General features: G+C 33.9%; 1 pseudogene; it reads left to right on the forward strand.

The window, feature by feature from the left end:
- Positions 1–290: 290 nt before the first annotated feature.
- LOC149559512 (polygalacturonate 4-alpha-galacturonosyltransferase pseudogene) lies at positions 291–23,599 on the forward strand (annotated as a pseudogene).
- Positions 23,600–23,638: the final 39 nt, after the last annotated feature.

Consider the following 23,638-nt stretch of genomic DNA (forward strand, 5'->3'; position numbering starts at 1 on the left):
TGAACATTGAAAATGCAGCTATCACAAGATCTAAAGTAGTGGATTAAGCATATCTAGGAAAATACAACATTTGGAGACATGACTATAAGATAGACAATGTAGATTCCATAGTTAAATTGATTAGAGATCAAATAATTATGGCTTCGATATATGCAAGCATTACACAATCTAGGAATAGCCATGTTATTTATGATGAGTTAATGAGGTAAAGTAAGGAAAGCCAATGTGTACTGGGTGAAGTGAATTTTGATTCAAAACTACCTCACAGTGCACCTTTAAAAATCAAGGTAATGGGTCAAGTTCTACCCAGAGCTAGAGAAAAATTATATGATTGTGCTACCATAACCAAAAAATTGAGAGCCATGCTTCAGTCTACAGAGAAAAAAGTAAGAACATTGAAAAAGTAGAGTACATTCTTGAGTCAACTTGCAACAAAAACTCTTCCAAAAGGCATTAACTATTTGTCAATGCGATTGAAAATTGACTACTACTTGCTTCCACTTAAAGAATAAGAGTTTCCAAACCAAGATATGCTGGAAGATCCTAATCTCTATCATTATGCACTATTCTCTAAAAATGTACTAGCTATATCTGTGGTGGTTAATTCAACACCACTGAATGCAAAGGAGCCTAAAAAACATGTATTTCATCTAGTCATAGATAGATTTAATTATGGGGCTATGAAGATGTGGTTTTTGAATAACCCTCCAAACAAAGCTATAGTACATGTTGAAAATGTTGATGATTTTTAATGGTTTAATTCTTCTTATTGTCCAATTCTTAGGTAGCTTGAATCTACAATAATGAAGGAATGTTACTTTAAGGCAGAAAATCCAACTACTCTTGCAATGGGATTTTCCAATTTGAAGTACCAAAATCCAAAATACCTCTTTATTCTTAACCATCTTCAATTCTATTTACCACAATTTTATCCAAAGCTAGGTAAAATCCTCTTCTTGGATGATGACATTTTTGTGTAGAAGGATTTGACTCCACTATGGTCTGTTGACATGCAAGGAAAGATGAATGGGGCTGTCAAAACTTGTGGTGAGATTTTCCATTGCTATGACAAATATTTGAATTTTTCAAATCCCCATATAGCTTGGAACTTTGATCCTAATGCTTGTGATTGGGCATATGGGATGAATGTCTTTGACCTGAAAGAATGAAAGAAATGTGACATAACTGGAACATACCACAAGTGGCAAGATATGAATGAAGACAGAGTGTTATGGAAGCTTGGAACACTACCTCCTAGACTGATCACATTTTAAAAACTTGACCCATCCTCTGAATAATAATTTGCACGTGTTAGGCCTAGGGTACAATCCTACTATAGAGATATCTAAAATTGAAAATACAACTGTTATTCACTATAATAGAATCATGAATTCCATCAACTTTCAACCCAATCATTATGATGGAATGCCTATGAGATACTCTCACATAGTATGTGATGATTGCAAGGAAAATGTAGGGATGGTATTTATATGTACCTCTATGCAAGGGCCAACCTTTAATAAACATAATCATGGAAGTAGTGAATCTTTGGAAACACTTCGAGAGATCGTTAACATAAAATTAGTATTCAGTGCACTCATGTATGCTTCATGCTCTTGATCTCTTCATGAAAAGAGGATATATGTTCATTAATAAAGTGATATAACTCAAGAATAAATCATTCAAATTATCAAAAGGAGATCAATAAGGATTGATTATTTAATCTTCCTCTTGAAAGATGTAAGATCTATGTTTTAAGTTGAACTAGGTTAATTTTGTAGAGGTTAATTAACCTCACCTAAATCATGTATTTGGGAAGTAGTTATTAACCACAAGAGGGTAGTTCTTAACCCCTATCTCTAAAAACATGATCATTTTGGCTTTGTAAAGGGACTCTTTGGGCTTTAGAAAAAGGGAACACTATGCTAAAATTTTGATCAGAAGATAATATTTGGAAAGTGTGTACAAACTTTGTCTTTGTAATAAAAAATTCCTCCCAAGTTCTTGGTGCAAGGAAATAAAGAAACGTGTAATTTGTGTTCTCTTCTTTTCAATCTAAATTGTTAGAAATATTGATTCTGTTTGTAGTGAGCATTCTCATGATATTGTGTAGACGTTTATGAATCTTTGGATCAACATTGTGCTAGTGATAGTTCTCAAGCATAGATCTTGATTATTGTTATTAGCGGTTTAAGTTAGTCTGAGAAAGATTTGAAGTCGTGTGGTGTATTTTTCATAAATGGCTTTTTTTATTTATCTTTAAAATTTTGATTTCATCTTTATTTGAAAAACCTCAAAATCATATCATACGAGGGAGTTGCCCCTCTAAATGTACAGGAAGGCCACATATCAAAGGTGTATCCAACTATTGTGAATAGTTTTCCACATACACTCCGTCGAGCCATTTTTATAGTGACAAATCTATTTACCAAAAACTTGTAAATTATAAACATGTCTATGCCAAGTTCTATAAGAGAGTCTTTGGTCATTGAGCATTTTCAATATTACCTGAGCCTAATGATTGCCAAGCAGTCCTAACATATTGAAGCTAAGTTATACAAAGGGTGTCGAGCATAGTAGAGACTGAGAAATAACATGTATAGTGAATGTTGAGAATCAAAGACAATAAGTACATAGCAACACAAAATTGATATTCAAATTAGGAATGATGTAAAATTCGACATAAACCATTTTGGGAAAACATAAAAAAGATATTTAATATTTGTAGAGGTTTTTACAAAGTTATTACACATTTTATGATGTGGATCACAGATCCCTATAATCAATGTTCAACCAATTAGATGAAGAGGCAAAAAAGGGAAGCATGTAGAAAACTCTTTAAGAAATATTTAAATAGAGAAGATCAAACCCTATTCAATATAGGATATGATGTGATGAGAAGAAGTGAGCAAGCTATTTCATGCGATCACATAGAAGATCAAGTGTGATAGTGTGCACATTATAGAGGAGGCAAAAGAGTTATTAAAAAATAGAGGAAGCAACCTTATCAAGAAGTGAAGGATAGTGAAGCTATATCAGATCAGAGATTAGAACAAATTGAATAGAGGAGTTCTAAAACCCACTTTTCAAAGTAGACTAAGGATCAAGTACTAAATCAATTTTAATAGATTGAGTCAGTGATAATCTCTTTATAGATTGGTCTTAACAGATCTTTTTAAATATCTTAACTGAGTCCTTACTTTGTTGTAAGTGTAAAATCCTCTCACAGGGTAAGACCTAATAGTCTTAACAACCTTTAACAATGTAGACCCCTCATAGGGTAGATCATCAAATATGGTCAAACATTGTAATCCTAATAGTTTATATTTATTACTACAATAGTGAAGATTTGTGGGTGTCATTCCTACCCCAGTTTTATCTTCACCTTGGAGGGTTTCTGGGTAACCAAATCTTTGGGTTATGTATTTACATTTCATGCATGTGATTGATAGATTATATCCACATGTTACTATAATTTGATTTTACAAGATATGTTATGCATACATTAGATATGAGATAGTAAATGTGGTGAATACACTAAAGAATTGTTAAAAGTTAAAAGTGTTACAGATCTTGATTCACACCCCCCCTCTTAGTATCTTAGTTTTCCTATTAAGGCTTCAAATAATTGTAATGTAACATGTAATGTAATATCTTAATATGGTCCTCTATTATAATTATAAATTGGGAAAGCCTCGAGGATGACTCAATAATTAGTTTTAGGACTTGGTATAAAGGAAATATTGTTTCCTTGTGGTATAGTGGAATTATGATTGTTAGATCCAGGGAGGATATAATTCTAATGTGAGTATGTGAAGTTATATGTGTGATCCAATGAACTTGATATTAAATATCATTTGATCAGAGTATTTTTTAGTGTAGTTGAGGCACAATGAGTTGACAAAGAGACTATATTTGGCAAAGAAGTCAATGTTTGATAGTGTTAAGGTTCATCTATATTATTCATTGAGGATAGTGCAAAGATTGTTTGGACAATGGATCCTTCTATCTTCCCAAAAACTCCTAGCAGGTTTGGCTCAACTCCCAACAAGATTAGATTCTTCTAATATGAATTCAAAGTCTTCTAACATGGACTGATATGTACTAAATGCATTTCATTGTCTCCTAAAAGAATCCATCCTCTTAGAAGGAACTTATATATTAGTACATAATTTTGTGGGTACCATCCCTATTGGGGGCTTCCCTCTTATCAGGGGTTTCACTAGTTAACAAATCTAGTGTTATTGTGTATGGTTATCTTTATGTGATTTTTGCATCCACTATTTCCATGCTTTGGAATAAATAAGGATCTTAAGAGTTGTTTTAATTGCATAACTAATTCACCCCTCCCCCCCCCCCCCCCCCCCAAGTTATCTTGGTAGAATTTATTTTCTAACAATTGATATCAGACCATCCAATCCTTGAAACAAAAAACAAAAAACTTTAGGAGATCTATGATAAGTAATTTCATAAAAGAAATTCTAAAGCTTTATGGAATTAACTATGATAGTTAGAAGGAGAAGATGAAGAAAGATTTTCTATGCATGGGCCAGGGATATCAGTTGATCACTAAGAACCATAAAGAAGTGGTTAAAGAAGATAAGCTTGAGTCTTGTACTAAAGGTCAAAGATATCTATTTATGTAATGCTTTCTAGAGAAGCACTTTTGACAACTCTTCCTAAAAATGAGCATAGTCACGTAAAATCTTTAAATTTGCACATGAAAGTTGGATAGATTTGGAATCTACATTTGAAGGTGATAAGAATGCTAGAAATTTTAGATTGCAAAATTGGATATGTTTATTTCAAGAAACTAAACGATAGAAGAGGAATCTATAAGAAGTTTCTTTGGTAGAATATTAGATATTGTTGCAAGAATTAAGGCTTGTGATGGAAAGAAGGATGAAGATTAAATTATATGGAATATATTGAAAACTTTGACACCTACCTATAAGAAGACAATACTGATGATTGAATAGGTTATACCTTACACATAAAATTTCACATGAGAGACTCTTCTTGGAAGATTAGAATCAACTAAGATAGGAATGAGACAAAGTGGAGAACTACCTAGAATTAAGACTACTTTCAATGCATCAAGTGTTTGACCTAATCTAATAATAAGTGCTAATACAAGTGGAGATTATGCTAGTAGAAGGTGAGGAAAATTAGAAGAAGACATTAAGATTGTGGAATGACTTTCCTTGCTTATCTAGAGAGAACCTAAAGGTACAAAAATCTTTAAATGTTGGACCTATAATGAGTATGGTCAATATTCTTCTAAATGTACTAAAAGATAAATAAAGTATAAGAAGAAGCCTTATAAGCCAAGCAAATGTCTATTTTCTTATGATGAGGAATTAGATGCTTGTGTAGAAAGATTTTTCAGTGAAAGTGATGAAATATGACTTGTTTCTATTAAGGAAGAAAGTCCATGAAAAGGAAGAAGCTAGAGAATAAATTTTTGACTTGATGGCCAACTCATTTGTCTATTAGTAACTTAACACTTATTCAATTGGTTACATTTATACTAAGCTTTACAGTTTCTACTAAGCTTATTATACTGCTAGCAGTGCAAACCAAGTGTTTTAGTTGCTACCGAGCCAATCAGTCTGATTGTAGTTCATGCCGAGGTTCATAATGTCTACCAAGCATCCAAGATAGAGTATGGTGTTAACTGATCTCTCTAGTGTCTACCAAGATGGCAGTGTTAATGAAGTGAAAAAAGGTAGTGTTGATTGATGGTAGTGTTAATGAAGTGAACAAAGGTAGTGTTAACCTATCTATTCAATGTCAATTGAGTCTACCGAGTTCTTTAGTGTTCACTGAGTCATCCAAGTGCTAACCAAGTTCCTATTACCCCAAGTGATCAATATGGACCAATAATCTACATCAACCAAGTGCCAAATTTTTTTGAGTTGAAAAGTGTTGCCAAGTGTTGACAAGTGTTGCCAAGTGTTAGAACATCACCTGAGTGGTCTTCAGAACCTGAGTTCAGTAGTGAGCCAACTTTGTGAAGATTGTTTGAATTTAGTATTGTAGCCAACTCTAGAAGGTAATTTATTGGATTAGTATAGATATGAAATATATCTTATCATATATAATGCAATAATATTGAAGAAGAAAGAAGAAGATGAGTGTGAATTAAGATGGCTACAAGTGGTATAAGGAAAAACATAGACTTATCTATCACAACCAGGTGATCATTTTTATTCAAAGGAATTTCATTCAACAATTTGAGTTGTAGGTCAAAGACCAGCCATTGGTTCATCCTAATAGGTGCATTAATCAAATCCTTTAACAAGGTGGACTTAATAGTCTCATTCCAAATCTCCTAATCGAATGCATACTTCATTGTATATTGTAAATCCTTTCACAAGGTGGACCTAATAGTCCTTATTTATCCTAATAGGTAGATCATCTAAAGTGATCAATTGTAAGCTTTAACATGCTAACTTTATATTGTAGTAATAAAGCTTGTGGGTATCATCCCCACCCCAGTTTTACTTTCTATTTGGAAGATTTTTAGGTTACCAAATATTGTGTCAAAGTGTTATAAATGTTTTATTGCTTTCATTCTTTCATGCATGCAATTAGATCAAATTATGTGGTGGTATTTTAATTGGTGAATTAAACTATAAGTTTTATTGGTTCTTGATTCACCCCTTGATCTGAATTAAGAATCCAGATTACAATACCTAGTGCAGAACCTATAGTATTGTGAGTTAATTGAAAAACCATTAAAATGCCACAATAGATGATTTGCAAGCCAAAAGTGATCCATTCCATTCAAAAATAGAGTTTATACAAGTATGATAGATCCCAAGGGTCATCACTATCCCTTGGAAATAAAAATGAAGAGTCCACAGATAATTAATTACAAAATAAATCTGAACAACTATAAAAAACTACAAAAATCTATATTAAAAAATATGTCTACTTATTGAAGTCATAACTTTCTACTCCTAGCTCAAAATCACAAACTGTCAATTTTTTTGGAAAGATCTTCTAAAGTTCTACATTTTGTGTTCAAAGTCTTAAGTGTATCACTATGACTTTTAAGCCCAGCCAAAGCCCAAAAATGTCCTAGAGGCCTTTGAAAATGCAAAATACTAGAACATAGAAAATACCAAAAAAATAGATGTCAGTATTTTCTCATTTTTTCTTGTGCCAACATCTTCTACGTCTTATAGCAATGTGTTTTGATCATTCATTCCCCATTGAGAGGAAATGGGCCCTATTTCCTCCAGACTTTGCATCAGATGTGGAAAATGAAGCTGAATTTGTTCAAGTGTAAGCCACTTTCCCTGTTGAATAAATTGTCCTACTTTTACCACATGATATAAATAGATTTTTTGGTTCCTCAAATTCTTCATGGCAACCTCAACAATTTAGTTAGTTTGGAGTGGATCAACAACTTCTGGATTCAACTCTATATGACTGATTTCTTTAGCAACATCTACAATGTCTAGTAAAGGAGGGAAATATGGCTTCAATAGTTCTACATTGAAAACTGGATGAACACCCAAAAATGGAGGCACGTTGAGTTCAAATGCATTTTCACCAACTTTCTTGATGATCTTATAGGGACCATAATGAAGATGACAAAGCTTTCTATGAGGGCCTTGTAAACATTCCTTTTATAAATGCAACCATACCTTATCCCCAACCTAAAAATTATGAGGAGTTCAATGTTGATCATGTCTCTATTTATACATCTTAGTGGTCTACTCCAAAATTTCATGAACCTACTACTACAAATGATGAATTTTATCAATGAACTTCATAGATTTGTCCTTCTTATCCAAGCATGGTACCAAGTTAGATTGCATAAATGAGATAGAAACATTTATTGGTGCTAAGGGTTAATATCCAAGACAAACTTCAAATGGGCTATGGCCATTTGAGCTATAAATTGCCCTATTGTAGCTATGATGCACATATGGAAGGCTCTCATCCCATGTGCGAGGTTTTTTGGAGTGATATATATGCATGATTTAAATAATCATTTGATTAACAACCTCTATTTGACCATCTATTTGAGGATGAAATGTAGTAGACTTTGTTAGTTTTTGGTCCATCATTGCTCATAATGAAGACCAAAATTTATTGAGAAATCAAGGATCCCTATTTGAAATAATGGTTTTTGGTAGCCCAAAATGAACCCAAACATGCTGGAAAAAGAGTTTTACAGTTTCTTCTATAGAGATTACCTTTCTACAAGCCACCAAGATTTCCATTTTTGAAAATCTATCTACTACAACATATACACAATCATGCCCATGTTTAGTGGTAGGAAGACCAGACATAAAATCAATTAAATTTGAATGCCAAGGTTTATCTAGAATAGGAAGTGGTAAATATAAAACCAACTTATGATTTGTAGGCTTTACAATAACACATGCTATACATGCTTGAATTTATTCTATCACATCATTTTTCATTCTTGGCTAGTAAAAATATTTTTGCAGTATAGCAGTAATCTTACCTATTCCAAAATGACTAGCAACCCTACTATAGTGAGCTTCCCATATTAACTTCTTATGTTCTTTCTCAGGAACATAAATTTGGCCAAACTAGCAAAGCATTCTATCTTAGAGCTAATAATTATTCACATGTTTACCTTCCACAAGTTAAGTATAAACATCAAAAAAATCATTATCCTATCCATACAAATGGGCCCAATTTTCTATTTGGTGACCACATGATTCTAATACCATACTTATTCTTGCAATTGGTGGCCTACTTAGACAATTTGCTACCTTATTGGTGCTTCCTTTCCTATGATGAATGTTGAGATGAAATTGTTGAAGATAAGCTGACCATCTTTGGTGTTTGTCATTGTATAATTTTCCTTGTATTTGTAAAAATTGAAGGGGTTTGTGATCTGTGTGAATGATAGTCTCCTTTCCCAATATATAATGTTTCCACTGCTTGCAAGCCTGAACAATAACATATAATTCTTTACCATAAGTGGGATATCTATGCACTTTATCAAAAAAAATCTCACTATGGTAGGTAACTGGATGTCCATGTTGCATGAGGACTGCTCCCAAGGCATATTCTGATGCATCAGTTTGAATTTCAAAAGATTGATGTAAATCAGGAAGAGATAAAATAGGTGCAGAACATAACCTTTGTTTTTACTCCTCAAATGCTTGTTGTTGAGCATTTGTCCACTTTAATTTTTCTTTCATACCTCCTCATAATGACTGATTCAAAGGCCAAGACAAATGTGAAAATCCAAACACAAATTTGTGATAAAAGTTAGCTAACCCCAAGAAGCTATGCAACTCTATGAGATTCCTTGGAGTAGGCCATTCTTTAATTACTTAGATCTTTTTAGGATCAACATGAACACCTTTACTATCAATAACATATCCCAAGTACTTAATACTTTTCATACCAAAATAACATTTTTCCTTATTTGCATAGAGTCCATGGTCTTGCAATGCAAACAATATCTATTCCACATGTTGCAAATGTTCTTCTCATGTTTTACAAAATAGTCTATGAATGGCCTAAGCACTTCATTCATCATCCTCATAAATGTAGCTGGGGCATTTGTGAGGCCAAAAGGCATCACCAACCATTCAAATAATCTCTCTTTGGATTTAAAAGTAGTCTTCCATACATCTATTGGATCAATTGGTACTTGATGGTATCCAAGTTTCAAGTCAATTTTAGTGAAGAATTTTTCCCCTCTAAGCTAGTCTAAGAGATCATCTATTCGAGGAATTGGATATTTATTTTTTATAGTTATCTTATTCAATGATCTATAATCAATATAAAGCCTCCATGTACCATCCTTTTTCTTTGCAAGAACAATTGGGCTACCACAGGGAGATGCACTTGGGTGGATATGTGCTTTTAAAATAAATTCTTATATCTACCTTTTTATCTCATCATTTTCTAAAATTGACCTCCTATACACAGGCTCATTAGGCAATGGGGTTCTTGGTATCAAATTAATAGAGTGTCTAACTTGGTAAAGTGAGGGTACCCTTGTTGATAACTCAAACACAGTTTGATATTTTGTTAAAATTTGATCCATTGATCTTTTTTTTTTTTTTTGTGATGGACACCATGGAATTAAAATTACACACACTTTTCTTTTATTCCTTAGGATGAATCATCGATAACACAAATGTACTTGTTTGGGCTATTAATCTTCTACATCATTTTGCACTAATCAAAGATGCAGAGAGTGCAAGACTTACCTCTAGAATCTTGTATTTTTTCCACCTAATTTGATTGTCACACTTCATGGTCTAGACTCATACACCCCATGACATTGATACATGTATGGATGCAATAGCAAAATATCACACACATCAAGAGGAGATACATCATAGATCACCTCATCTTTGAATGGTTTAATGGAATATGATAGATGACATTGCTTGTTTACTTGAATATCTCTCCCTTGGATCACCCATCCCATAGAATATGGTGGGTGTGATGTTGTCTTCAGATTCAATCTTTTTATAGTCTCAACAGATATCAAATACTTTTGACTATCACTATCAACAATAAAATTCAAAGCTTTTCCTCCTACCCACATTTGTGAATGGACCAATCTCTCTTCATCATCATGAGAAAATACCTTTGCAGTGGCCACTGTGCCATATGGGTTAGCCTCAATGATTTGTTCATCCTCCTTTTGTTTTCCAAAATCGGTCACCTTAAGTGCAATAGCTTCTTCATGGGTTTCCATCATTAAATTCTTTATAGTTCTATAATATTTTGTGTTATGAGAGGGAATTTTATGGACTTCACACCACATACTTGAGTCTTGCCCTATTTTCTTTATGCCCCATGTCTTCTTTACTAGTGCACTTGGAGATGGTTGCATGGTTGTTTACTTTCCCATTGGCTTATTACCTTCACCTTTCCATTTGTTGTTCATTGGATTTTCCCCCCTCCCTTTTTGTTTGAACTTCTCCTCAATTTTTGATGCATATTTGAAAGCACTAGATAATTTTTCTATATTAAAGAAATCCATTTCAATCTGAATATATCTATGAAGACCATTCTTATACTCCAAAATTTGATGTTTTTCTGAGTCTTTGATGCTAAGCTTTGTAGAGAGAGCATGAAATATGTTGGTGTGCTCCTAAACTAATTTTTCTTTCTTTTGTTAGAGTAATTACCATTGCATATATTTCTATTCATAGGTATCCTTAGAGTAATATTCTTTTTTTATATGATCTACAAATTCTTCCCATGTGGGTTTTCCATCAAACATCATAGAAAATTCATGTTCATCTTGAGCCTCTTAGTTTTCTTCAGTTGTTAAGTGAACCTCCCATGCCAACTTCACATGATTCTTAGCTTTGAGGAGTGCAAAGGTTATCTTTTCAATATCTGAGAAATTATTTACACAAAAGTACCTCTGAAATTTGGACAACCAATCATCAATAGCATCTGCATGGATTTTTCCTTGAAAAGTTGGAATATCAAAATTTTCCTGCACTTTGAATGGGGTTTAACAACCAAATTTTGGATTGCTTGGACTTTCTTGTGCCTCTTGTTTTCCAAGCATCTCTAAAACTTGCTTCATCTTTCATGTTACTTATTTAACGCCTCTTCCACCAATATTTTGAGAGATTTTTCCATCCCCTCAATTTGTTGTTTTGCCATCTGTGATCATGTGCATCTCAAAGGAAGATAATATGAGAGATCTCTTGTGCCCAATCCTAGCCTTTGATAAGCTAACCATGTACGATGTGACATATAGGAGTGAACAAGCTCTAAAACCATTGATCTAAATTAAGAATTCAGATTACAATACTTGGTGTAGAACTTGTGGTATTGTGAGTTAATTGAAAAATCATTAAAATACCACAATTGATGATTTGAAAGACAAAAGTGATCCATTCCATTCAAAAATAGAGTTTATACAAGTATGATGGATCCCAAGGGTCATCACTATCCCTTGGAAATTAAAATGAAGAGTCCACAGATAATTAATTACAAAATAAATCTGAACAACTATAAAAAACTACAAAAATCTATATTAAAAAATACGTCTACTTGTAGAACTCATAACTTTCTACTCCTAGCTCAAAATCACAAACCGTCATAATTTTTGGAAAGATCTTCTAAAGTTCTACATTTTTTATTTGAAGTCTTAAGTGTAGCACTATGACTTCAAGGCCTAGCCAAAGCCCAGAAATGCCCTAGAGGCCTCTGAAAATGCAGAATACTAGAACATAGAAAATGCCAAAAAAATAGAGTTTGGTATTTTCTCATTTTTGCTTGTGCCAACATCTTCTGCATCTTCCTAGAATGTGTTTTGATCACCCCCTCCCCCCCTCCCTCTCAGTCTCCTAGTCTATAATAAATTTCCAAAAATTGGTATTAGAGCTTCGGTTCTCACATTAGAAGTTTAGTAGCTTGAGAAAAGATCATAGATAATGGAAATCTATAGACTAGAGAAACTATTGAAAATGAAAAGTTGGATCTACAATTAGCCATGGATCAATTCAAGAGAATGAAGGAGTAGCTCTCTAAATTCCTTAAAAGAAGAAAAGATCTTACAACACAGATGAATGAAAATGTCTACATTGAAGAAATAATTGAAGACATTTGTCAAGAAAGAAGTTTAGATGAAGCTGATGCAGCAATCACAGATCTACTTTAAAAGAATCTTACTCTTCATGAAGAAGTCAAAAATTTGGAAAGAGAACAAGAAATTCAATCAGTCAGAATGTGTGAAGTCATGGAACAAAAGGACAAAACCAAAGAAGAAATAAAAGAAAAGGAAAATGAAATTAATTGAATATCTCTTCAGTAAATAGACCTGATTGATCAACTCAATGATGCAAATCAAGAACTTATCAACTTGAGGAAAAAGAATGAAAGATTGCAAAATGACCTTAGCATAGAGAAGAAAATCAATGAAAGGATGATGAAGTCTCATGAAATCATGAATCAGTTGAATAAGAAAACACAATTTAGACACAAAGGAAAAGCTATATTAGGATACACAAAAGAAGGTGAGTCATCTTAGCAAGGAGCTCAAAAGATCAAAAGGCCCACTTGTAATCATTATGGAAAGGTAGGACATACATCAAACAAGTTTTGGAGAAATGGTAAATCAAAGTACAATGGAAAGTGTTACAGTTGCAAAAAACTAGGAAATAGAGCAAGTGAATGCATAGAGAAACCTAAGTTTGAAGGAAAGTGCCACAATTGCAACAAATAAGGACAAAAATTGTCAAAATACAAGACCAAGAAATGGAACCCTACAGAAAAAATTGTAAAAGATATATTTGGTTGGGATTACAATACATGGTGAAGATATCACTCTTGTGGTGAGTTTGGGCACATTGGAGAAAATTGCATAAAACATCACACAAGGAAGAGAGATACTACAAAGAGATGTTTTACATGTACAAAACTTGGACAAATTGCCAAGAACTGTATGAACCAAGGAAGAGTTGAAGATGAAAAGAAAGAAAAGGCTAACAATATTATAAGTTATATGAGGCAAAAAAGGGTAAGAAAATCTCTTGAGGATGCAAATTAGAGTAATGAAAGTGCTGACACCCAAGTCAATGAGTTGGGTAACTCAACCATTTCAACCTAGTTATTTATGAAGATTATTGGAACTATGATTTAGAAGGAGATATCCCACATCAATTCTAGTCAGCAAGTAGAATATCCATGTCAACATTTTAGATGTGCAAGGATCATCAAGTTAGGATGACAATTGAAGTGATGTCTTAGACCTCATTGAGCATGGCCAAGTTGCAAGACCTAATCGAGCTTGGATACAGATGGTGAGATCAGCGTTATGCTAAGTCAAAGAATTTTTTAAGTTGAAAACTCTATCAATTTAATGACTCTATCAAGTTCAAAGTTCTTAGCAAGTTGAAGGTATCTTTTGAGAGTTAAAGACTTAGCTGAGTGGAGGATAGCCTATCACTAAGAGAATTACTGTACGATGCATTTATGATGAATTGAAGATAGAATTTAATTAAAAAGGGAAACCAAAGGTTATTGTTTCACTATGATTTTTAGAGAAAATAAAGAGAAGAGAATTCCAGAGCCCCCAAGAAATTTAGAGCAATTTTGTCATAGTTATTTTGAGCATTTGAAGTTTTATCAAGTAATATGGCATCCTCTAGTAGCAAAGTAAATAAAGGTATGAATATGTTAGTTTGAGGAGTTGATTGTAAAGCCCTAACATTCAAACTAAGTTTAATGATTGCTAAAGAACTTGACCCAGCTAGAACACAATAAAAAATTCCTTCCAAGGTACTCCTTATTCATGATATTCATTAATTTTACCACTATTCAATTCAAGAGTTGGGAAACCTAGAAATGAACCAGACATTCAATGAGTTATGTGTGTATTGGAGCTTCAAACCCAAGTAGAAGCATCTGGAGACAAAAGGTATAAGGTATAATGCATATCTTACATATGCTGATGAATTTCCAAGGGAAATGGATTTGGTTTATCTTAAGCTGAGTCTATGTCATGCATTTGTGGTTGGACCATCCCATTCAATTTTCAAAGAAGTTGTTACACAAAATAATAGGGTTTCCAATACTGAACAAGGCAAAAAATACCAAAATACCAGGCTGGGTTAAACTAACAAAGAAAACTCTTGCTGAGTGGGATGGAAGAGGCATGAAACTAAATGGAGTTAGTAACATGGAGATAAAGTTTGGTATTCATGTTTTCGAGCCAATATAACACCTATTTATTTTTAGGATTGGACATCCTTTACTACCAAAGTACTATGCTAATCTTCATTAAATATCTAGGAGCGTGAACTTGAGATGATGTCTGCAAAGTATATGCTCTAGTTTTCACTAAAAGTCACTGCTACTTTGAATGCAATAACCATTAAGGAAATCTAGTTTATTAAAAGGAAAGACAACTATCAAATACTTGGAAGGAAATTCTAATTACTTAACCATACATCTATGCACCTACTGCTATAGGAATAGTGATTGGTTCTATTTCCAATGGCTGCAGGAACAACAATTCTAAACTTAACCTAGAAAATTGAGTCTAACTCCTAATTGCTAAAATAAACTCCACCTTTCATGTGGGCCCCCACAAAATAATGAATAAAAGATCAACTCAGATGAAAGTGTAGAAACTCATAAAAGTCATGTATTCATTCAAATATACAATATTACATTTGCTTGGAAAACAAGATGTCTATCAACTCTATCAACCTGCTTACTACTTGACCTTGTAGATATAGACAAGATCTTATTGAAGAGAAAGGAAAATAATAGACTCTTACAATTATGACTTTCTCATGAAGGATAGTTTGTTACAGTTCAAGATTTATGCAAGCATGCAATAATAAAAACATTAATTATCTCCTTAAATTCCCATAAATATAGAGCATAGCAAATGCTAGATCTGCTCTACTATCTATCTTAAACAACTTCTAGGAATCTAGGTATTGTGTAATAGTTCCTTGCATGTTCAACTGATCACTTTGATGCTTGCTTTCTTACTTAGTCACTTTATTAGGTCCCACTAGTTATTCGTTAAAAGAAGTCCCTTCTAGTTTTGCTACCAAGTCTCTAGCTACAACGGTGCCATAATATTTCTCTTTAATATTAATGATTCCTCAGTGCTAGTCCTTCGCAATTGTTTTTGATTGATTCCAGCTTGGTTGGATTCTTGTGATCAACATTTAATGCACAAAAAACTTCCTATAAACATTTATTTATATTTATTAATTTATAAAGAAAAAACATTAGTATTCAACTAATAGTTTTTGCAATTTCTTCAGCTATAGGAAGATCTACCCATGCCAAACATTCATGCAGAAAGATTTCAACAAAATGAACCCTTTTTAAACAGAATTCCAATTATCATTCTTATACCATATGTTCATACTTTATACATCAAAAGTTCAAGAAACTATACTTAAAAGATGATAAAGTTCAGTATGTTATAGAAAAATGTTCACAAGAAGGGTCAAAAAGACATCTGTTTCTTCATGCCATCATTTTCCCCCCAACCATCTTGATGCTAGTCCCTTTAGCATTTATAAATTTTTGATCCTTATCCACATCCTAAGATCATTAGTGATCTTCTCACCTGATTTATGAGCTCTGTAGTTAAAATTTCCATGATTCTATTTTAACCTTTCCCATTTTTGCTCTTCAATGGCCATGATATATCCAACAAATGAATCATACTTTCCAAGCATAGGATGCAAGAGTATTGGTGGTTGAAAATGAAGAGAAACCCAATAACTCTTTTGATTTCTAATAAGCATCATATACCTGGGCATTTCTTTGATAGCCAACTCCAAATTTTGAGGAGAATGCAACTCCCTTGTTTTTAGATCTTCTGATAATCAGATCCATCTTTAAGTAGAGGCTCATATGGTGTTAGGAGCAATTGTAGTACAATGTTGCTCCCAATCTAGAAATGCTTGTTCTTAGACAAGGTGAATTTTAGTAGCACCACTTTTATTATTATTAATAGAGAGCTAATCAAAAAAGCACTCTGTGAGTATTTTTCACCTTAGGCCGAATGTATAGTGGTTCCAAAATTTCTTTTTCCCTATAAGGAGCGGCCTAATTCTCTCGATTGATCTCATTCTGCATCCATGACATTATTTCTCTAAACTATACATCTCCCACATATAACAGTGAATTCCAATCCCTATCATCTAGAACAAAAAGGTTATGAACATGTAACTCACAGAGGAGATTCTGGAAAGCCATCGAGACTGATTTGAATGCCGCATAAAATTCCTATGGAGTGTGCAAAGGAGGGTTCAACCCTCGAGTAATTTGAGACAATTGAAAATTAATCATTTGTTCTTTTAGGAATAGTGTATAAACTAGAGATGGTGAACTACAATTCACAAGCTCTGGAATGAGATTTTTTACTTTTGTGACACATTGCTACAAGACCATAATTTCACTATCTTTTTCTTTGATTTGTTGTGCCTCTTCCTTGATAGTTCTGAGCAATTGTTTCCTCTCTAGGTCCCAGTTTTCTTTTTTCCTTTGAAATAGTTGGTACAAACTAAAGTTGGCTATTAATGGAGTAGAAATTCCTAGTGGTGTATGATGATGGACAACAAAGCTATTATCTTCAAGGTGGTGCTTAGGATGATGATGGGTAGTAGGGTTGACACTTGGACCAACATAAATACTGTCTTCCTTAGAATCGTAATGATCAACAAAGCTGTCATTTTGATGAGTAACAGTGCTATCATCTTTAGGAGGATGATGAGGAACAAGACTGTCAACCCTTTTTGAAGTCACAATGGCTATAGGATAGGGCACAATAGCCATATTAATTTGAAATGTTTCAACAATTTCCTAAATTATTTCTTGTGCAAATGATGGATATTTCTCTAGCAATAAATTATCGATTTCTTCCACTTGTTGTTCAAACCCAAACACTATTTTCTCTGAGGAATCCATGTCACTATCAATGTTAATAGGGCTATCTGGCTTTGGGGGAATTTCCTCAATATCTCTTTCATGTTCAAGAGTATGAATTTTATGCTTTAGGGATTGCAAAGGCGTATGTACTAGAGCTTCTAAATCAATAGGTGGAATGGGAGGTTTAGATTTCAAGTCCATCTGGATAGTCTGGTAACTCATCGTGGGGTAGAGATTGTTTTCTTACCCTTATCAATAGATTTCCTTTTATTAAGGTTAGGTGTAGCTTCTTATGACATTGGAGATACTTCTTTTGAATGTTCCTCTATAGTAGTTGTGTGGGATTTTATCTTTTTAGAGGTCGAGGCTTCTGAGGCAAAATTTTCCATTTTATAATTTTGGGTGTAGATGCAGAAGTTGAAGCTTCTTGAGTTGTTTTATATACTACTTTCCTAATTCCTATAGTAGTTTTCTCTCTTGTCCCCATTCCTTTCCCTTTAGGTCCACCCCTTTGGGGTCCCACTATTTTGAGTTTTAAGAAATCCTCCCATGTCATCAAGTGCTGCCTAGTCAATTCCCTTTCAACTATGGCCCTGATTGGGTAATGGAGGGATACTAACTAGGTTTTGCCTTTCTGTACATAGGCAACTTTCCTTTTGATAATATTATAAAGGAAACTCAAAAGATTTACAGGATAATCACCATGCCACAAACCACTCAAAATTTTGAAATGAACAACATGCAAATAGGAATACCTCCTCATAGGTAAAATACCTTATGATAAATTTAGTAGGGTGGATAAATTGAAGGGGAAGAGATAACCGTAATGTACCTTGCTTTTTGTTTTCTTCCAGTCGAGGATCTCAATGCACTAAAAATTTCTCCTTTGCTACTCATACATCCATGTCCTCTATCCATCATTCCCCATTTGTAGGTAGACCAGCAACCTCTACCACCACCTCCTCTATAAACTCTATCTAGATACCTTTAATAGTTGCACATCCATCCCTTAGTGTATTATGAAATTGGAGCACAATTTCTTGATCAAACTACTTTAGATTGAGATAATAAGCTAACCAACCTCATTATTAAAATAAGCTACATGTTGCTAGGTTTTCCAGCAAAACTCTATGATCCATTGGTTCATGCCATTGAGGTTCTCCGCCCATGTTCTCTTTTGAAAAACACTATAATTGGTAAATTCACTATAGGTGATTGAAAGTGTCGATAGAGATGGCTATAGGGGTTTTAACAATGGCATTTAGGAAAGAAAACAAGAGTTTTAAATGCTTCAGCTCTTTCAAAACATCACATCCTTCAGTACTTCATGAAAAATTTTTAATCACCAAAACATAATGAGGATAAAGATCATGCCCAAAACATACGCCATATTAATGAGGGGTTATGTGCTTGTGAAATCATAATCTAATGGCAACAATTTTTAATTATTTCACACAAACTTCAGAAGTACAAAGGGGTGCCAACTCATTATTGAGATGACACTACCCCGTACATCCTACATGCCGACTTAAGATTCACCTTGATTTTCATTTATGATTTATGATTTCAATTTTTCCTCCCCCCAACCTATCAGATACTGGGTCCCACTAGACATTAAAGATTACAAATTCTAAAAATCAAAATAATGTTCTTTTCTAAATAAATAATAAATTAAATAAATGTAGAGGGGTCAAGTGTAACTAACTTGAGGCATGATAGGAAGGGTACTCCAAGTAGTACCATACTATAGAAAGAAGATGAGATGGAGTGATGATGGAAATACAAGAAGATGAGATGCAATGAGGTGGAAGAGAAATGAATTTCACATAAAATGAAATTTTTTTATTATGAAGGCCTTGAAATAAATTCAAGGGGCTACAGGCATTTGAGTGGAAGACTCAGACGGAGTGGCTGAAGGAAGAGATGCTTTTGTTGTGTTGAACTATTGAAGAAATTCCTCTCAGGTTGCTAGTTTGTGATATAACTTCAGGTGATGTCCATTTACTAGGAGTTTGAATTTGACCAGATCAATTTATGATAGTTGAACTATTCCATTCTTAAAAATTGCAACAACTTCATATGGACCAAGCCATCTAGTGTGAAATTTTCCTTGGTGGTGCTGATATAGATGATGTCCATTTACTAGGAGTTTGAATTTGACCAGATCAATTGTTGATAGTTGAACTATTCCATTCTTAAAAATTGCAACAACTTCATATGGACCAAGCCATCTAGTTTGAAATTTTCCCTGGTGGTGCTAATATCGTGAATCATATTGGAGCACCCAATCACCAATAGAAAATTCCCTTTCTTTAATGAAGTTGTCATGCCATTGCTTCCTCTAACTCTGAATTAATTCTATGTTATAAAGAGCTAACTTTTGCCATTTGTCCAACTCATTGAGATGCAAAATGTGGTCTTTTTGTGCTGTAGGAAGAGTAATATCAAGTTCCAAGGCTGTCCATAGATTCTTATGTTCAAATTCAATGGGCATGATAGCTATCTTCCCATATAGGAGCTCAAAAGGTTTAAACTCAGTAGTGGATTTCCATTCTGTTATGTATGCCCATAAGACTTCAGGAAGTCAAGCTACCCAATCTTTCCTATGCAAGGACATTGTTTTAGTGAGTATATTTTCCAGCTCTCTATTTGTCACTTCAACCTATCTATTGGCTTATGGATGATATGGAGAAGATTTGCCATGCTGAATTTTCTAGTCCTCCATGAGTGTAGCTATCAAATCAGATGTAAATTGAGGCCCTTGATTTGATTGTAATTCTCTTGGAATGCCGAATCTGGTCAAGATACATTCATACATAAACTTTGTAACATTATTATCATGAGGGTGCTTCATTGGCTTTTCTTCTACCCATTTAGTAACATAATCAGTGCAAACCAGGATGTAACTCTTCCCTTATGATGGTGACTTAATAGGACCAACCAAATCAATCCTCCATTTATCAAATGGTGCTACTACTATTTGTGGCTATAGGCACATTTCATTTTTTTTTGTTGGTTGACCCATTCTCTGGCATTTATCATTTTTTTGTATATTGAGTTGCATCCTTGCGAAGTGTGGGCCAATAGTAACCTATATTTAAAATCTTCAATATAGTCCTTTTGTTAGAGAAGTGGCCACCACAGGGCTCATCATGACAAGCATGAAGAACATCATAAGTTTCATCCTCTCTAAGACATCTTCGTGTCACCTAGTTTGGTATAAAACATGAACCTTAAGATCCATGAAATGTTAAAACTCTTTTCTACCAACAATTATTTTTTCTTTGTAGAGAAATGTGGAGGTGTTTTACCAGTGGTTAGGTAGTTGGCAATGTCAGCATGCCAAGGGTTTTGTGCTAACAAAAGAAAGAGATGCTAATCGGGAAAGCTATCTTCTATGGTTGCATGATCATCTGGTGTTTGAAGATGAGACAAGAAATCAGCTATGAAATTTTCCTTCCTTGGTTTGTCGGTACTAGTAATGTCAAATTATTGCATTAGTAACAACCATCGAGCCAATCTTCCAGAGATTGCCAGTTTGTTCATTAGATATTTGATAGCATAGTGGTTATATGTAAAAATATTTGGTAGGCTATAATATAATGTCTAAATTTATTTAGAGCATAAATTACAATAAGCAATTATTTCTTTGTTATAGTGTAGTTATCTTAGCTCCTTGAAGATTCTTACTGATATAGTAAATTGCATGTTCTACTGAATCCATCTGTTGGCCAAGTACTGCTCCAATGGCATGATCTGAGGCATCAATATGTATGTGAAAAGGTAACTCCCAATTTGGTTCTCAGAGAATTGGTGCTATTGAAAGGGCTTCCTTAAGCTGTAGGAAGGCCTTTGTATAAGCAGAATCCCATATAAACTCTACATCTTTTTGAAGCAATTTATATAGAGGGGTTGCAATTTGACAAAAATCTTTGATAAAGCTCTGATAGTACCTTGCATGCCCTAGAAAACTCCTAACTTCTTTTAATTTAGATGGTATAGATAATGTATGTATAACCTCTATCTTTGCCAGATCTACTTCAATTCCTTTGGGGGAAATAAAGTGTCCCTACACCACTTCTTCCTGCATCATTATGAAACACTTTTCACTATTTAAAGACAAGTTGTAGTTTTTGCATCTTTGCAAAACCTTGTCCAGGTTTCCTTTGGCTTCTTCAAAGGTTTTCCCATATGCGGTAAAGTCATCCATATACACTTCCAAACAATCTGTAGATATGTCATAAAAAATGCTAATAATAGCTCTTTGGAAAGTTGCAGGTGCATTGCACAAACCAAATGGTAGGACAAAATAAGAAAATGTTCCCCATGGACATGTGAAGATAGTCTTGTCTTGATCTTCTAGTGCTATCTAGATTTGATTGTAGCCACTAAACCCATCCAAGAATGAAAAGTATTTCTTTCCTACAAGATTGTCAAGAAATTGATCGACAAATGGCAGTGAAAAATGATCCTTCTTGTTAGCTAAGTTAAGTTCTTTATAATCTATGCAGACTCACCATTTTTCACCCTTCTTTAGAACAATAACCAATGGTGAAACCCATTAACTATTTGAAATAGGATATATAAAGCTAGCATGAGTAATTTTTGTAGTTCATTTTTGACAATATCCCATAATGTTGAGTTTATCCTACGCTGAGATTGTCTCATAGGTTTACAATCAGGACTTATATAGATCCTATGAGTATAGAGTGCAGGGTCCAAACCTTTCATATCTATATACTCCCAAGCAAAAACATCTTGGTGCTTTTGTAACAGCTACAAGATATCGTGATGTTGTGCTTGAGATAAGGATTTTCTTAAGTTTAGTTCTCTCCCTAGAACAATTGTTGTTTTGACTACTTTTTCAGGCATTGAAATCTGAGCAATTGGTGGTGAGTCTATTTTATGTGGAAAGAGTGAATGTAGAAGCTATGTAGACTTAGAATAATGAAATTCAGATGGTAGAGGCATAATACTTTTTAAAACACAATCTTGTTTAGAAGATGTCTTAGGTTGTGTTCCATACTTGTTTAGTATAATGGAAGAAATGACATCATCCTCTTCTTTAATGCTTACAAATAAGTCCCTAAAAATCATCATCAATTGTTTAATAGAATCTATGTCCATATCAGAATCACCCATATCTGGCTAGACAACTTGGTCATCTTGTAGTAAAGGCAGAGCAATAGAATACAAGGTTAAGTTTTTGGTGTTCATACCAGCTAAAATGGTCATTTTCCCTAATCAACATGCAATATAAGCATCTACTATTGCTAACCATGGTCATCCTAGAATGATAGGATACCCCTCAGTACTTTTTTTTGGAGAGAACACTACAAAGTCAATTGGCTAATCCCATGAATGTAATGTGATAGTGACATCTTATAACATACCATTAGGAATGATGGTAGAACTATCTGCCAATTGCAATATTGTTGGTGTTTGTTTGAGAATGATGATATTTAATTTGGACATCACTTCCTTGGTCATAACATTAATGGATGCTCTTAGGTCTATTAAGACATTCTACACTTGTATTCCTTCAATGGCAAGGGTTACTATTAGACTTCTAGGGTTTGCATACTTGGGTATCTTGAGGTTATTAAGCATAAGATCAGAAAGCTGGCCAAGGACATGGATAGTCTTTGGGTCTTTCTTTTTCCTTCCTAGATTTTTAATATAGGCTTCTTTGATGGCTTTTGAATATATGGGCACTTCCTTTATTGCATCGAGCAAGGGAATTTTCACCATCATTTGCTTGAGTTGTTCATGCAAATCTAGTGCAACTTGATTTTCATTTGGTAGGATTTTCTTTGTTAACCTACTAGGAAATGGTGGTTTCTTGGCTATAAGAGAGACAATGGTTGTAGGTTCTTAAACTCACTCAACATTTGTATCATCTACTTAGGTTATAATGGGTTGCTGAGGTGATGCAAGCATTGTTCTAGATCATAGATGAATATCATTCAAGGTGATGGAATAGATTTATTGTTGGGTTGAAGGTTTGCATTATTGGGATTAGGCATAGGTTGTGCAGGTAATTGTGGCTATTTTGGAGGGGTTGTATTGGTTGTAGGAGGCATTAAGGCTTGTTATTGAGGAGGCTGTGTCAGGGCTGGTTGATGCTATTGCTACTGCCAGTTCTGGGGTTGCTGCCAAGCTTGCTGAGGTTGCTACCAACCCTGCTAGGGTTGTTTCCACCCTTGGTTAGGCTATTGCAAATTATTATAACTACCATGCTGCTATTGCC

Source organism: Cupressus sempervirens, chromosome 5 (assembly GCF_028749045.1).
Source record: "Cupressus sempervirens isolate cs-2001-9-10 chromosome 5, ASM2874904v1, whole genome shotgun sequence".
NCBI lineage: Eukaryota > Viridiplantae > Streptophyta > Pinopsida > Cupressales > Cupressaceae > Cupressus > Cupressus sempervirens.